We start from the raw sequence: 16,353 nt of genomic DNA, 5'->3' as shown, positions 1-16,353 counted from the left end.
AGTGGTTAAGGCACTTGCCAGCAAAGCCAAAGGACCCAGGTTTCATTCCCCAGTGCCCACATAATGCCAGATGCACAAGTTGGCACAAGCATCTGGAGTTAAAAAAAAAAGAGGAAATAGTAGGAAAGAAGAGAGAGTTCAGTGGAGGGAGAGGTGAGATACAAGAGGATGGTAGGGAAGAATTATGTAAATTATTGAATAAAGTTATTTTAATTTTTTAAAAATAATTTTTTGGGGGCTGGAGAGATAGTTAAGTGCTTGCCTGTGAAGCCTAAGGACCCTGGTTTGAGGCTCGATTCCCCAGGACCCATGTAAGCCTGACACACAAGGGGGCGTATGCATCTGGAGTCCGTTTGCAGTGGCTGGAAGCCCTGGTGCGCCCATTCTCTCTGTCTCTGTCTCTCTATCTGCCTCTTTCTCTCTCTGTCTGTTGCTCTCAAACAAACAAAAATAAATTTTAAAAAATGTTTCATAGCACCTTCTTGAAACTCACACTCCCTTTCTTCCACATTAGCAAAAGAGAAAGGAAGGGAGAGCAAAAAAGACATTTTGATAAAATCCAAGTATATCAAGTCTCATAGGATCAAGTGAATTTTTTTGTTTGTTTGTTTGTTTGTTTTTCGAGGTAGGGTCTCACTCTAGCTCAGGCTGACCTGGAATTCACTATGGAGTCTCAGGGTGGCCTCAAACTCACGGCGATCCTCCTACCTCTGCCTCTGGGGTGCTGGGATTAAAGGCGTGCGCCACCACGCCCAGTCTTTCAAGTGAATTTTGATCTGCCAATAGCACCTAAAATGAAACAGTGTTGTCACATGGACTTTTAGGAAGGTGAAGTGGTTTAGGTTCTTGTCCCAAATTATGGTGCAATGAAGCCCTTCCTGTTGTTTGACTAACGGGGAGAAAAACAGCATAATTCCCCCTTTCTCCTCAGACATGCATTGTTCCCACACTAATTCTTAAGTCGGAGAGAATTCACTCCGGGTGGTGTCATCTGAGGCCTGAAGTCTGAGATCTCACTTGCCGAGTGAGTGCCTTTTTGCCGTCATGATTAGGATCCAGAGTGCTGCACCCCGTTTCTCTTCCTCTCGCCTGAGAATTTGAAAGGTATCTCTCTGTCCATTTTCTTTCCCTCACCTTCTTTCAAGGTGGAAAAAAATGAAAAAATTCGGAATTGTTAATTATTCAGTGAGGGATAAAAGCAGGCTGCAAAGGCGGTATTTCCTGCCTGCTTTCAACCCCCCCTGGACGATGATGTCATTCTCCTGTCTATAAGAGACCGGATGCCGGATGCTTCCCCAACTATTTTACCACCTTCCCAGGTAATGCTATCATCTTTCCATTCTCCCATCTGATTTTTTTTTTTTTTTTTTTTTGCTGTTTGGCATAGTTGGGAACAATCAGTGAGTAACCACGAAGAACACCGATTCCCAGGGTAACAAAATAGTAAGATGTTCCAAGACACAGGAACAATAAGCTCCCCATGATTTCTTAGGTATATTGTCCTGGAATAAAATGGGTTACAATGCAATGTTAGGATAATTGCAAGATAAAATAAGTTCTATTAAAAACTGCCTGGGTAAATGTTGTTTTCTTTGGAGAAAAAAAAAAAAATCTCTAAGAAAGGAGAAAAGTAAAAATTATGAGTCCTTATGACAAATTAGAGTTCAAAATAAGAAACACATCAGGGGTTGTACAGGAGTGGGTGGACAGATGGGCACACAGATGTGTGGGGCAGGGTGGGCAAGCGTGTGTGGCATGGAAAGGCAATGAGGCACACCTGTATGGGAGTTAAAGGTGACTCTGATTTCTCCTTTTTTTTTTTTTTGCAGGGAGGTAGGGACTGATGAGGTTAGGGGTGTGATAATGATTATCTGTCGACCTGAGCAGCACGAACTCTCTCCCGGAGGACTCTTCAGCCTTTCTGGAAGGTTCTGAGCAGGGGTGGTGTGATGCATTGATGTACGTAAACATGTTGTCTCCTATGATTGTGGTGCTTTATTTCCAAGGGGGGGGGGAGAGAAATAGCTCTTAATGTGTCACAGAAATAATGCATAAAAATCTTACTGCTCAATTCAAAGCATTTTGTATTTATTCAAAAAGACTTCAGAAGGTCCTACGTTCAGGGGAACAAATAAAGCCCACACGCTGTTATCAAAGCCGATTAAGATGCACCATGTTAACACACAGGAGATTTGGTTAAATCCCACGGCCCTGGAAGTTCACACTTGAAGCTCTTGGGTGGCACTCTGTTCCTCCATCATGGGTGAGATGTCTCAGTCAGCAGAGGCGGCACTGAGGCACAAATGCCATCACTGTGTCGGAACTGGCAAGTGAAGGGATACAGTGGATAGATGTTTATTTGCTTTTCAAGTTCTGGAAGGATTTTGTGGAGAGGGAGCCGAGAGAAGCTTTATTTCAAGAGGTCGGTGGTTTCTGAATAACCGATTTTCCAGATTAAGATGAAGGTGGAGATGACAGTTATTAATTGGATATTATGCGCTGTGGGTGGCCTGCTCGTAGAGGCCATGGTCAGGGCCACTCACTTCCAGCTTCCTGGGTGCAGAGGCACACCCACCGTGGTCCTTCCTACATTCTCGGGAGGCTGTGTGCTCCAAGAGGAGCCTCTTGTTTTCAGAACACATCCCACTGGCTGGCTTGCTTTCCTTCCTTCATTCCTTCCTTCCTTCATTGGTCCGTTCCTTCCTTTCTCTTTCTGGTGAAGATACCTTTCTTTTTTATTTTTAAGACAGAGAGAGGGAGGAGGCAGAGACACACACACACAGAGAAAGAGATAGAGAGAGAGAGACAGAATTGGCATGCCAGGGCTTCCAGCCACTGCAAAATGAACTCCAGATGCATGTACCACCTTGTGCAGCTGGCTTATGTGGGTACTGAGGAATTGAACGTGGGTCCTTAGGCTTTGCAGGCAAATGCCTTAACCACTAAGCCACGTCTCCATCCCTATTTTATTTTTTTTTAACTTTTATTTTTGTTTTATTTTATTTTTGAGACACAGCGAGGGAGTAGAGGGCAGAGACAGAGAGAGAATGGGCCCGCCAGGGCCTTTCAGCCGCAGTGAACGAACTCCAGATGAGTGCGCCCCCTTGGGCCCATGTGTGACATTGCATGCTTGAGTCACTTTTGCGTCTGGCTATGCATGGGACCCAGAGATTCGAAGGAGCTGAGCGTTCTTAAGCTTCACAGGCAAGCACCTTAACGGCTAACGCATCTCTCCAGCCTGTCTACTGGCTTGCTTTGTTTGTTGCTGGTTGGGTTTGATGAGCACCTCGTCCCCTGGCTTCTTTGAGATAGCTGCTGTCATCCCAGTCTCCATCTCGGTGGATTCTATTTGTGTCAGCCTCCTTGGGGGTGGGGACCAGATACTTAACCCTTGGCCTGTCCCTTGTGACATGGGCTTCATCACAACATGGCAACTGGAACTGAAGGACCAGCATCCCAGGAGAGAGTGCCAAACTAAATTACTTTTCATCATTATGCCATGGAGGTCACATGATGCCATTCATGCTATTATTCTGTCAAAATCATGTCCTTAAACATAACCCAATTCAAAAGGGCTGAAGGGATGGCTTACCAGTTAAGGCACTTGCCTGCAAAGCCAAAGGACCCAGGTTCGATCCCCCAGGACCCACATAAGCCTGATGCACAAGGTGGCACATGCATCTGGAGTTTGTTTGCAGTGGTGGAAGGCCCTGGCGTGCCCATTCTCTGTCCCTCTATCTGCCTCTCTCTTTAAAATAAATAAATAAAGTTCCTTAAAAATAAAAAATTAGGGCTGGAGAGATGGCCTAGCGGTTAAGCGCTTGCCTGTGAAGCCTAAGGACCCCGGTTCAAGGCTCGGTTCCCCAGGTCCCACGTTAGCCAGATACACAAGGGGGCGCACGCATCTGGAGTCGTTTGCAGAGGCTGGAAGCCCTGGCGCGCCTGTTCTCTCTCTCTCCCTCTATCTGTCTTTCTCTCTGTGTCTGTTGCTCTCAAATAAATAAATAAATAATAAAAAAAATTAAAAATATTTATTTATTTGCAAGGAAAGAGAGAAAAAGAGAGACAGAGAGAGAATGAATGGGTACATCAAAGCCTTTAGCCACTGCAAACAAACTCCAGATGCATGCATCACTTCGTGCATCTGTCTTTGGAATCATACTTGGGTTGTGAGGCATTGCAGGCAAGTGTCTTAGCCACTGAGCCATCGCTCCAGCTCCCCCTAAAAAAACTTAAAAAAATTTTTTTTTTTTGGTTTATTTTTATTTATTTATTTGAGAGTGACAGACAGAGAGAGAAAGAGGCAGATAGAAAGAGAGAGAATGGGTGCGCCAGGGCCTCCAGCCACTGCAAATGAACTCCAGACGCGTGCGCCCCCTTGTGCATCTGGCTAACGTGGGTCCTGGGGAATCGAGCCTCGAACCGGGGTCCTTAGGCTTCACAGGCAAGTGCTTAACCTCTAAGCCATCTCTCCAGCCCCTAAAAAAGTTTTTATTGACAACATCCATCCATATGTATGTATGTATGTGTGTGTGTGTATATATATATATATACACACACACACACACACACACACACACACACACACACACACACACCTCTTTTGTCCTCTCTCCTGTCCCTCCTTCACTGAATCCTTTCTGTTCTGTTACTCTTCTGTTTTGTTGTAATTGTTTTCCTCCTCATGTGGGTTGGGGTTGAGGTCCTGAATGCCATGGGCACTTTACTTTTGAGAAAGAGTATTCCAAAACCCTCCTCCCCTTCTTTTGGCTCTGACATTATTTCCACCCCATTTCCCATAATGGTCACTGAGCCTTGGAGGCGGTGTGTGATAGAGATAGCTCTCAGTGCTGAACACTCCACTGTCACTTCTGAGCACTTTGATGAGTTTTGAGTCTCCTCAGTGGTCACTGCTATCTGAAAAGGACAAGCTTTTCTACCTGAAAGCAAGAGTAGGATTAATATATAGACATAAACATAAATATTTAGAGGGCAATTTGCTGGGCATCATATATCAATTTAGTCAAACAGCTATGATAGATTTCCCCCAGGGCTTATAACTTCCCTAGCTATAGGTGTTTCAATAGGTTTTCAGTATCCAGCATGAATTCCCTCGATGGAATGGGTCTTAGATCCAATCAGAGAGTACTTGGCTTTCTCATAACATACATGCCACCATTGCACCAGTTACCACATTTTGTCTGGCTGGCCAGGCTTGCAGGATCCACTGCTGGTTAAGACCTTTGATTTTTCTCCCTCAACAGTCTGCAGAGTTCTTTCCAGCAGCATGACATCTATTCAACAGTGAGGAGGCTTCCAGCTTGATTTCTCAGTGTCCTGCAGCCCAAGCATGTGGTTAGGCTCTGTCTTTTGACGAGAGAACCACAAAGTTCAAAAAAAAAGAATACCAGGTATGTAGCATAACCACATATTGATAAGCATAGCTAATGTCTATTCCATGCCACTCATTCAATAATCTAGCTGATATTAACTAGGTTAGGCATCCTGTCCCTGCTAACATTTGGATAAGGCATTACAGTTTCAACATATTTTCATATCCACTTTTTTGTTTTTTTACTTGGTATTCTCAACAACTATTCCCAAAAGGCTGGTATAGAAATTTCCTTCTTCAAAAAGGAAACGAAGAAGAAAAAAAAAGAAATTACCTTCTTGTTGCTGGGTGACTACAGGCAGCGTATGGAAGGGAAGGGTTTGTTTAGACGTAAAGTCTTGAGGGGAATTTTCTTCCTGCCATGGCAGAGCAGAGTTTGGGCATGACATCTTGCCACAGCAGCTGCGAGGTAGCAGCAAGTGTGGGCTATCTCAGGCAAAGGGAGTTTGGGTAACAGCACCCCAAAGCCTATCTTTAGCAGCATACTTCCTTCAGCAAGGCTTCAACTCCCAAATTACCATCAGCTGGGTACCAAGTATTCAAAATACATAAGGCTATGGGTGACATTCTCATTCAAACCACCACAGCTGGGCATATTTTATTACTTCCATTTTCTGATAAAGCAGTAAGATGCTAAAATGCTCACCCACACTCCTGGAGCTGGTGGCTGGAGCATCAGTCATTCAAATTTAGGCTGGCCTGGGATTGTGTGTCCTCCACTCATTACCCAGAGCTTCTTATTATATGCAAGATGGGGGATTGACAACCAGGCCCATTCTGAGTCAAGGTGGCCCCCAGGGAACAGTTGAGACACTCAGGAGCAAAGGGTGGTGCTATTATATGATATGAGGTGACAAGAACCAATTGAGGTCACCCTAGGTGTTCTCAACCTATGGTCATACTCTCCACATACTTAAATTTGTCTCAAATCCAAGTATTTGGTGTTTTTCCAGAAAATCAGGTCTTTATTTGTTAAAGTCTTTTTTTTTTTTTTTTTAATATTGTATGTATCTATTTGCGAGCAGTCAGAAAGGGAGAGATTGGATGTGCCAGGGCCTCTAGCCATTGCAAATGAGCTCTAGATGTATGCATCACTTTGTGCATCTGCCTTTACAGACTGAGAAATCAAACCTGGGTGGTTAGGCTTTGCAGACAAGCACCTTCACCACTGAGCCATCTCTACAGCCCCAGATCTTCATTTTAAAATTTCTCCTCTCTACTTTATTTATTAATTATCTTTTTTTTTAAAGGCAAGCCCAACAGGCTGGTCTTTTTCTTTTAATGCCAAAGAGCAAGAGCGAGAGCAAGCAAAAGTGAGCAAGTGAGCGAGAGAGAATTGGCACATTTGGGCCTCTAGTCAGTGCAATTAAACTTCAGACCCATGTACCACCTTATTCACATGAGCAACCTTGCACGCTTATGTCATTTTGTGCATCTGGCTTATATGGGACCTGGCGAGTCAAACATGGGTCCTTAGGCTTCACAGGCAAGTGCCCTAACTGCTAAGCCATTTCTCCAGCCTTCTACATTACTTATTATTGGTGCTGGAAATGGAGCCTAGGGCCTTATACATGTTAGGCAAGTGCTCCACTACTGAGCTATGATATTTCAGCCCCTTCCCACCTCTTTAGGAAAAAACAGAAAGTGTTAACAGAACCATAGCACACGAGTGGGCCACTCCTTGCCAGGGGAAAGCACCAGGGCAAATGTGCTCTCACATCCAACTGCGTAATGGCTTCTGAAACCCAGCTGATTCCAGGGGGACTGGAGCCTCCGTAGGGCCATGGGGTGAAGGGACAGAGGACAGTGAGGAGATGGTCCACTGTCCTAGGCATCCCAGCCCTCCTCCCCGATGGGCTGGAGCATGGGTTAAAAGATAGGAAGCTCCACTCTAGGGAAGGAGGCCGCGGAGAACACTGCAGTGCCTTTAGGGAAGAGGTGGCTGGGCCCGCCTCACTGTCCCTAAAAGGTGTGACTTTAGGTCTCTAACTGAGGCAGACCCCAGAGGAACTGAGAGCTGGTAGCTGCCCACTGCTGAGACAGCAGTCCTTCCTCAATGGGGTGGAAGAGAGCTAGATGTTACATCTCCTGTTCAGCCAGGCTGTTCTAGAAGGAGCTGGAAGATAGAAAAAGGATCATTTAAATTAGATGTGTTCTGAGCTTTAAGGGATCCAGACTTATATAGATTCTGTCTTGAGTGAGTGTGTGTGACCTGGGCTTGGGGCTCCCTTGCTGGTCTATGAGAAAGAAGGAATTGGGGGGCTGAGCTGGGGGCTGAAGAGATGGCTCAATCAGCGTAGGGCTTGCTGCACATGCATAGGCAGACCTGAGTTCCTATCCCCAACACCTAGCAGGGCATGGTGGTGTGTGCCTGTAACCCCAGTGCCGGGAGGGACAGGGACAGAGGATCCCTAGGGCTTGCTGGCTAGCCAGTCTACACCAATTGTTGAGCTACAATTTTAGCGAGGGACCCTGTGTCAAAGAACATGGTGAAGCCTGGTGTGGCAGTGCACACCTTCAATGCTAGCACTGTGGAGGCTGAGGTTTAAGGCCAGCCTGGGACTACAGAGTGAGTTCCAGGTCAGCCCGGGCTGGAGTGAGACCCCTACCTCAACAACAACCACCCCCACAACAAAAATAAGGCGGAGAGTGATGGAGAAAGACAGCCCTGGTACACACACACACACACACACACACACACACACACACACAGAGAAAGAGAGAGAGAGAGAGAGAGAGAGAGAGAGAGAGAGAGAGAGAGAGAGAGCTGTGTGAAAACTGGAGCTGGACTAGCTTGCTGCTCCATTCTGGGCTGGGTAGATCTTCTGTCTGTCAGTGTGGGCTGACAATTTCTGCTCTTGGCTGGAGACATTCATCATGGTCTGCTAGAAGGAAACCAGACCAGCCCCTAGGGAACAAGGTTTTAAAATGGAACTCCAGAGACATTTATCGTGACTGTTAAGTGGTCAAAGCACAGAACATCTCTAGGGAGGGATGGCTGTCACTTGAGCCTTTCCATTAAGGGAGAGCCCGAGCTCAGAGTTGTGGCTAATCACTGCCTCCTTAGCGTTTATGGAGAACTGTATTGCGTCTTTCCTGTTCTTGGGACTTTGTCACTTCCTTTCTAAAAACCCTTCCCTGGCCTCCTTGTGCCTTGTAAACTTGGAATGGCACATTTGATATGTGAAGTTTATTTATTTTTTTCTAAAGAAAGGGATTATCTGTAGCTTTCTATTCCTCTTATCTGCTGTTCCCAAGGTCATTAAGAGATGGCTGCCACTGAGTATAGTTTCACAGTTCAGTTATCTACAGTATTCATCATGCTCTGCATTGCTCAACATCCTCTCTTAGGTGCTGAAATCTTGGTGGCTCCCCTCTTTCTGTCAGGTGGCTGGCATCAATGACAATAGGCCAGTCTGAAATCCTCTTACCCTCTCCCCCCCACCCCCGGGGCAACTAGATCTTAGTGAGTTTGGGGTGGGAGCCCCAGTGACACGCCAGCCTATCAGAACATTCTGCCGGACTCCTCAGAACATGGGTAGAAGATAAGGGGAAGTCAGAGGCTTGGGGAGGTGGGAATCTCTCCAATAGGCAGAGTTCTGTCTTCCTGCTGTCTGCATGGAGTGACCCAGGGAGCCAGGCGCACACTAAGTAGACAGGGAAGACAGCCTTTTGGGTAGTTGGTACAACTTGAGGGTTTCCAGCTTGCAGCATTGAGACGGAAAACAGGGGAACAAGATTGAGAGGCTTGTTTGTTGGCTCATAAGTGTCAGTGAGTGTGGTAGTTATGGTAGTTTGAATTTATGTCCCCCAATAGACTCGAATGTTATTAAAAAATTAATTTTGGGCTGGAGAAATGGCTTAGTGGTTAAGGCATTTGCCTATGAAGCCAAAGGACTCAGGTTCAATTCCCCAGGACCCACGTAAGCCAGATGCACAAGGGGCACACGCATCTGGAGTTCGTTTGCGGTGGCTAGAGACCCTGGCATGCTCATTCTCTCTCTGTCTGTCTCTCCCCTCTCTCCTTGCACATAAATAAATAAAATTTAGAAAAATTAATTAATTTTTTTGAGGCAAGCCCAACAGACTGGCCCCCCTTTTTTTAATGTGAGAGTGAGAAAGAGAGAGAGAATTGGCATGCCAGGGCCTCCAGCCACTGTAATTGAACTCTGGACGCATGCGCCCCTTTGTGCACATGTGCAACCGTGCATGCTTGTGTCACTGTGCATCTGGCTTACATGGGACCTGGAGAGTAGAACATGAGTCCTTAGGCTTTACAGGCAAGCACCTTAACTGCTGAGCAATCTCTCCAGCCCTGTTTTTTTAAAAATGTATTTATTTGAGAGAGAAAGAAAGAGGAGGGAGAAAGAGAATGGGAGTATCAGGGCCTCTAGTGACTACAAACAAACTCCAGACACATGTGCAACCATGTTCATCTTGCTTACGTGGGTCCTGGAGAATTGAACATAAGTCCTTAGGCTTCGCAGGTAAGCACCTGAACCACTAAGCCATCTCTCAAATTTATTAAAAATTATTTTATTTACTTGAAAGACAGAAAAAGGAAGAGGCAGAGAGAAAGAGAGAATGGGTGAGCCATGGCCTCTAGCCACGGCAAATGAACTTCAGATGCATGCACCCCCTTGTGCATCTGGCTTATGTGGGTCCTGGGGAATTGAAGCCGGGTCCTTAGGCTTTGCAGGCAAATGCCTTAACCACTAAGCCATTTCCCCAGCCCTCAAATGTTTTCTTAAAGCTTGTAAGTTAGATTTCCAGCCACTTGGCTGGAAGAGGTGTCACTGTGGATGGTCCAGCCTAAAGGTGTTCCTGGGGGTGGATCTGATTCCAGCCTAAGGTGTACAGAGTTCTTGAGCTGTGCCTGGGGTTCCCTTCTGTTTGGCTTCCAGAGTTTTGCTCTTGCTTTTTGTGGTGCTGGTGGGGGTTGCTTTTCTCTCTGTATAGATCTGTGTAAAGATGCACCCATACTCTCTCTCTCTCTCTCTCTCTCTCTCCCTCTTTGTCTCAAATTAAAAAACAAAATAAAGCAAGAAAGAGGAGAAAATGAACTGAGCACAGGCATTCATCTCTCTGCTTCAGGACTGCTTCACGCTCCTGCTGCGGTTCCTTCTCCACCAGGATGGACTGCCTCCCCTCAAACTGTAAGTCGAACGAAAGCCTTCCTTGCTAAGTTGACTCATCTGGTCTTTAGTCACAGTGATGAGAAGAGCAGTTCATACAATGGTGACATCCCAAACAGCTCTGCCAACCTCATTGCCAGGTTTCCTGCCCTTCCTCAGTTGAGCCCCTAATGTGAACGTGGACTATCGTAGAGAGTTTCCCACCTGCTCTCATCATCATCATCTCTTCTTTTTAAAAAAATATATTTTATTTATTTATTTGAGAGATAGAAAGAGGCAGAGAGAGAGAGAGTGGGTGCGCCAGGGCCTCCAGCCACTGCAAACAACCTACAGATGCATGCGCCACCTTGTGCATCTGGCTTATGTGGATCCTGGAGAACTGAACCAGGATCCTTTGGCTTTTCAGGCAAATGCCTTAATGGCTAAGCCATCTCTGCAGCCTCTCCTTATCTTCTTATATCCTCATAACTGCTATTGGAACCTCCTGCTCTGCATGAAGGACTCTCCAAACACCCATATAAGAAAATTCCCTGGCAAGCGCTTATGCCCGTCAACTTGCTTTGCCGTTCTGATCGCTTGCATCCAATCCTATCGAAAGTCAGTTTGACTTTTGGTACTTCTGGGCCTTTATGTATAAGTTGTCCTCCAGGATTCAGATCTGCTCTTTTCTTTTTTTCCCCTCCCTTCCCTGTGGCCTTGCCATCTTGAAGGCTGACTCTAAGAAGCCTACCCAGACTTCTGGGAGCAGAATCCATCTCTTTGTAATGCTGTTCCATCAAAATTGTTTTCCCCCCACCTTCCCCATATACCTCTGGCAATGGAATGGTGAGATGGGATCTCGTGGGTCTGATAGTGCCACATAGAATCTAAATGTTCTACTACAAGTTATTAAGCCCCTGACCATAGCCTCCCTTGGAACTGGGCCGTCATCTTTTTTTTTTCATCATGTCTCTTGCTGACCCGAAACCTTTCCTCTGAGGTCCTGAGGGTGGTTCTCGAGAGAACCAATGCTGTCCGGCCTTCACCTGCTCAAATAGTTAGTGTCATCAGCAGGTAGCAGATGTTGCCACACAGGGTTGGTTCCTCTCTGCCAAGGCTCAGGGTCATGACTCACCAGTATCCTAAGGGTGGATAGCTGGGTAAATCTCAGCGTCCCATTTTTCAGATCTTCAAAATGGAGGTGAACACATAACTTGTATGGAATCCAGAGCCTTCGGCTCTATCTTGGTCAGTCAGAACGGAACACTTAGCCTCAGGAGTTGCTGGAACTTTTTGGTATAAGTATTTTAATCCATGATGGGCCTTTGCCCATTTAAGAATATTTTTGTCCATTTATTTGCAAAGGGAGAGAGAGGATGGGTGTATGGGTGTCCCAGGGCCTCTTGCCACTGCAAATAAACTCCAGACACATGCGTCACTTTGTGCACCTGGCTTTATGTGAGTGCTGAGGAACTGAACCCAGGCCAGCAGGCTTTGCAAGCAAGTGCCTTTAACTGCTGAGCCATCTCTCTAGTCTGTAATGACTCTTCTTAATTGAAGTTTAACTGAACTACGGAAGCAATTTCTTATCTTGTGGGCATAGGAGGAGCCTAGCAAGGCCTCCAGTAGCTCCTTGGTTTCTAAATTCCCTTCCAGGGTCAAAGAGATTAAATTTGATACCTTGCCATGTCTCAGTTGTCATTCATACCTGGAAGGAAATTATTTTTTTCTCCTCTTTTTCTTCCTCCTCCTTCTTCTTCTTCTTCTTCTTTTTTTTTTTTTTAGGTATGGTCTCACTCTAGCCCAGGCTGACCTGGAATTCACTATGTAGTCTCAGGCTGGCCTCAAATTCACATCGATCCTTCCACCTCTGCCTCCCTAGTCCTGGGATCAAAGGTGTGTGCCACCAAGCCTGGCTATTTTCTTCTTATTCTGACTTTAACATGTGCCCAGAGGAACCATTCTGGGTGCAGAATTTACCTTTTTTTTTTTTGGTTTTTCAAGGTAGGGTCTCTCTCTAGCCCAGGCTGACCTGGAATTCACTATGGAGTCTCAGGGTGGCCTCGAACTCACAGGAGTCATCCTACTTCTGCCTCCCGAGTGCTGGGATTAAAGGCGTGTGCCACCACACCTGGCCAGAATTTACCTTCTTGTTGCTGGGTTGAAACATCCAACCAGAAGCAGTTGATAGAAGGAAAGGGTTGATTTGGGATTTCATTTTCAAGGGGAAACTTTATCGTGGAAGCAGGACAGAGTAGGAAGCTGGCTCACATCATCACGTATCAGCAAGGAGGGACTAGAGGGAGTGGGTTGAGTTTGCTCTGGCAAAGGAGAGTTGAACTCAGCTATTCAGGTGTGAGCAGCAAGTGTTTCATCCATTGAGCCATCTCCCAAGGTCCCACAGCTAGAACTTACTTATTAAGTATTATTTATTGGATAGAGTTGGATACAGAGAGAGAGAAAGAGTTGAACCAGGGCCTGTAGCTCTGCAAATGAATGCATGCACCACCTTGTGCATCTGACTTTATGTGGATACTGGGAAAACAAACCCAGGTCCTTAGGTTTTGCAGGAGAGCATCTTAACCACCAAACCAATCTCCCCAGGCCCGTGTGCTGGAATTTTTTAAAGTGTAACCTTGACTAGCTGCACCCACTGTTTATCCTGTATGCTTAGTCTATTAATTAAAGCTTGTTAATTTAAAAAGTAGATGTCAAGAACCACTTCTCGGGGGGTTATTAAGGATAAAAATAAAGCTGCCAGTGTGAAGGAGATTTGAAAGCTCATTTTGAAACACTTGAATGATCATTACCTCATTGTTTTTCGAGGTAGGGTCTCACTCTGGCTGTGGCTCAGGCTGACCTGGAATTCACTATGGAGTCTCAGGGTGGCCTTGAACTCTTGGCGATCCTTGTACCCCTGCCTCCCGAGCACTGGGATTAGAGGTGTGCGCCACCACGCTCGGCTTCATTGTTTGATTTTTTTAATTAATTAATTAATTTATTTATTTGAGAGTGACAGACACAGAGAGAAGGACAGATTGAGGGAGAGAGAGAGAATGGGCGCGCCAGGGCTTCCAGCCTCTGCAAACGAACTCCAGATGCGTGCGCCCCCTTGTGCATCTGGCTAACGTGGGACCTGGGGAACCGAGCCTCAAACCGGGGTCCTTAGGCTTCACAGGCAAGCGTTTAACTGCTAAGCCATCTCTCCAGCCCCATTGTTTGATTTTTGGATGTTGTTGAAATATAAGTTCAACTCCATTGTGATTGATGATGTTAGAACCATGAGTTCTCAGAAACACCTGTCTGGGGGCTACAGAGATAGCTCAGTGGATCAAGTGTTTGTCTCATAAGTGTGAGGACCTGAGTTTGATCCCTAGTTCCTGTGCAAAAGGCTAGGTGTGGCAGTGTGTTTCTGTAACCCCAGTGCTGGGGAGGCAGAGACAGGCGGATCCCTGGAGCTCACAGGCAGCTGATCTAATCAAACTGGTAAGTTCCAGGCCAATGAGAGAGCCTGTCTCAGACGAGGTGGATGGTGTTCCTGGGGACCAGTATCCAAGGTTGTCCTCTAGTATACACATGCAAACATGTGCACACACACCTACACACATATGTACACCCCCACACACCTGAACATGCAACGTCATGATTTATATGGGTTGTCAACTGGACATGACCAAGAATCACCTGTAAGGAGTAAGCTAACCTTGGGATTATGTTGATTAGGTTAACTGAGGTGGGAAGACCCACCTTAACTGTGGGTGACACTATTCCATGGGCTGGCGTCCTGGACTGTGTAAAAAAGGGGAGAGCTGGCTGAGCCCCAGCATTCACCTCTCTGCTTCCTCACTGTGAGCTGGATGGGACCAGTCCCCTCAGGCGTCTGCTCCCATGCCTTCCTGCCATAGAGGACCGGACCCCGCAACTGTAAGGTGAAATAATAAGCACTTCCTTCCTTGAGCTGATTTTCATCAGGAATTTTGTCCCAGCCATGACAAAGTAACATGCACACCATGTACCATGCCAAAAAAAAAGAAAAGAAAAGAAAAAAGAAAACAGCGTATTTGTCTAACTTCATGAAGAGTGTGCAGGGCAGACAAGTAACTGGCCCAAGGTCACACGGTCAGGGGGCACCGTGTGGTGGCATTGTGCACATGGCACACTGTTAGCCCACAGACAGAAAGGAGGAAGCTCTGCTGAAAGCTTGGGATGCTGCTGCAAGTTGGGACAGACAGATCTGGCATCTTCTAAACCCATCATAAGCGAGTTGCTAAGGCCACGGCTATTGGCTAAGTGGGTCACCTGGCTCAGTCACCCATAGCTCTCTCTAAATCAACATCAGCAAGTGTCCCAGGCTCCCCCTCGGGGACGTCAGGTGACAGCCAGCTGACAAGCACTGTCACAGGAGACAAGAGCAGTGGAAACAAGATGGCCTGGAGGGCAGAAACTTTCCCGCGGGGCCAACTCAAGAGCTGCTGGGAGAACGGGAAGAGGTCACCACTGTGGAGGCCATTATACTGCACCTGAGGGGACTGTGTGTTTTATTTAATCACTGACATGGGAGCTACTTTGGCATGATCTCAGAATTTACAACTGCAAGAAGGTGTGGAAATGTTCTAGCTTAACCCCTTCAAGAAGCACTTCCTGCAAGATGGTCTAACCTTTACCACTCCACCCATGGGCTTTGGCCAGTGGGTCCAGCAGCACACGGGGATCCTGCTCAGAGGACCTAAACACACCTCGGGCATCTCTGAGCTTGGTAAAATTCTACCTTTTCCCTGGGCAAAGTGTCTTTCCCCTGATGTGCACCTCTCATTCAGGACGTGGCCTTTGGGGGCAGCATGGAGCAAGCCTTTCCTGCTTTCTCAAGGGCAGTGTTCATCCTTCAGAAGATAACCATCTTCCCTCCCCTGAGTCATCCCTCTGCCCAAGAGAGCCTGACTCCTTCAGCCACGCCCACACATCGTGACCCACGGTTTCCTGAGACTCCACGTTCCCACTTCCCTGCCTTTGGACAATTTTCAGGCTATAATTAATGCAGCCTCGCTCTAAAAGGATTAGAGTTGGTTCATGACAACAGCAAAAAATGTAGCAAGGTGAGGTTTTGTTTCTGATAAAATAGGCAGATAAGGATCAAGAAAAGAGAGGAAGCAAGTATGATAACCCTGAGGGTTAATTAATAAACTTGGTGTGATTCAGCATAGAATTTGGCTCTGAGCATCCAGAGCAGCAAAGGGAAAAAAGAGAGTCAACCATGGGTATTTCCTGTTAAAAAGGAAAGTGTGTAAAAGGCTCTAAGAAGATGTTTTTTATTCTTAGGAGGTAGAGACTTCAAAGTTCTCATGTAAAATTTTTTAGAAACAACCTTTTTTTTTTTGGTTTTGTTTTGGTTTTTCAAGGTAGGATCTTACTCTAGCCCAGGCTGACCTGGAATTCACTATGTCTCAGGGTGGCCTTGAACTCAAGGCGATCCTCCCACCTCTGCCTCCTGAGTGTTGGGATTAAAGGCGTGTGCCACCATGCCCAGCAGAAACAGCCTTTTGATCTTGTAATAATCTTAAATTTACAGAAATGTCGTAATAAGCCAGGCATGGTGGCACCCAATAATTACAGAGGATTCTACGTTCCCCACCCAATTTGCCTAATGTCGACATCTTGCATATGTAAGAAATTGACATTGATACATAATTATTAACTAAACTCCAGACTTCATTTGGCTGCCAAGATCCTTGCTGAATTTAGTTCTGTGGTCTTCCTGGTTTGTAAGTTTCTGAAGGCTTTTCCTTCACTTCGGAGTTTTATCATTATCAATAATGTTGAATAATTTCTCTTTTTTTGGGTGGTTTTTGG

Source organism: Jaculus jaculus, chromosome 12 (genome assembly GCF_020740685.1).
Source record: "Jaculus jaculus isolate mJacJac1 chromosome 12, mJacJac1.mat.Y.cur, whole genome shotgun sequence".
Classification (NCBI taxonomy): domain Eukaryota; kingdom Metazoa; phylum Chordata; class Mammalia; order Rodentia; family Dipodidae; genus Jaculus; species Jaculus jaculus.
Note: the sequence above shows the minus strand (reverse complement) of the source record.